The following is a 1,346-nucleotide window of genomic DNA, read 5'->3' as shown; positions in this document are numbered from 1 at the left end:
GAGATTGTTCTCCTGAGGAAAGACAATAAAGACAAAGCACAAATATAAATATCACACACGTAACTTATAACAGCTGTTATAACAATATATTATATTGTTATATCATTTGGTAACATTACTGCATGCTATATTATCATGGTATTTGATGGCTCACCTGGTCTTGCTCCACAATCGGTGTTCCCCTTATTCTCATGCAAAGCTCTGTAGTGCCTAAGCATGGGTGAGGTGTTGTTGTTGTTATATCCCAGCTCCCTGGCACATAGCAAACACTTCACCTTGTACAAAAGTACAGACAGCTTAACATAAATTGTATTGCACCATCAGTATTATGAAAATCCATCTTCTGTAGAAATTTACATACCTTGTTGGGAGGAATAAGATCAAAATGTTCCCACACAGGGGAGGACATCCTCCTCTTCTTAGCTGGCTCCATTCTCTCCTGACTTTCTCTCCTCACTCTCTTAAACCTCCAAACTGTCTCCAAACTCTCACTAACCGCAACTCTCCATCAAACACCCACATTTTGAATGAAGTCTGAGGGGTTTATATCGCTGTCATAGCTCGCAGCAAAGTTCGAACCACTTCCTGAACCAGTCACGTGGTACAGCCGGGCAGCGAGGCTTCGGACGTCATCATTTTCAGCTTCAGTCCATAAATGAAGAAAGCCTCGTTACGTGCATCGCGGAAACGCCCCCTCCATTACTCAACACAAGCTTTGACGCCTCGACACAGAACGTCACATCACTACTAAGAACTAATACCAAAATCAGAATAAACACAAAACACTGGGTCAAAATGAACCAGGATCATGACACAAAATAATTAGGTCACAACAGTTTTCTTCTTTAGGGCGCGTTACCACCTGGAAACCACCTACAAGTCCTCTTTCATCACATCCACACACCTCTTTGTGCTTTCTTTTTCTCTGACAGCCTCTTTCTACCTGCACGTCTTCACTGCACATGTCCAAACAAACTCAGTCTCATCTTTCTTACTTTGTCCCAGAACCGTCCAACCTGAGCGGTCGCTGTGATGAGCTCCAAATATTCTTTTTTAAATAGATTTAAGCAAGAACTTAAATGGGTGAGACAGCAGAAAAGAAAAGAAAAACAAAAGAAAAAAAACCAAAAAGAGAAATACACAATTCAAATACAAACAACGAATAAATAAATACCTATGGGTACATGTATTTAATGATTAAATACAGTAAGTGAATGAAAAGTTTTTATTCTATTCAGAATATAAATAATAATAATATTAAATAAAAATAGGAGTAATAAAGTTATGAATAAAATTACAAAATGTAAAATAAGAATAATACTTTGGCGGGGGGGGATCTATCAATC

This window comes from Pundamilia nyererei, unplaced genomic scaffold (assembly GCF_000239375.1).
Source record: "Pundamilia nyererei isolate P.nyererei 1_Seehausen unplaced genomic scaffold, PunNye1.0 scaffold00117, whole genome shotgun sequence".
In the NCBI taxonomy this organism is placed as follows: Eukaryota; Metazoa; Chordata; class Actinopteri; order Cichliformes; family Cichlidae; genus Pundamilia; species Pundamilia nyererei.
Note: the sequence above shows the minus strand (reverse complement) of the source record.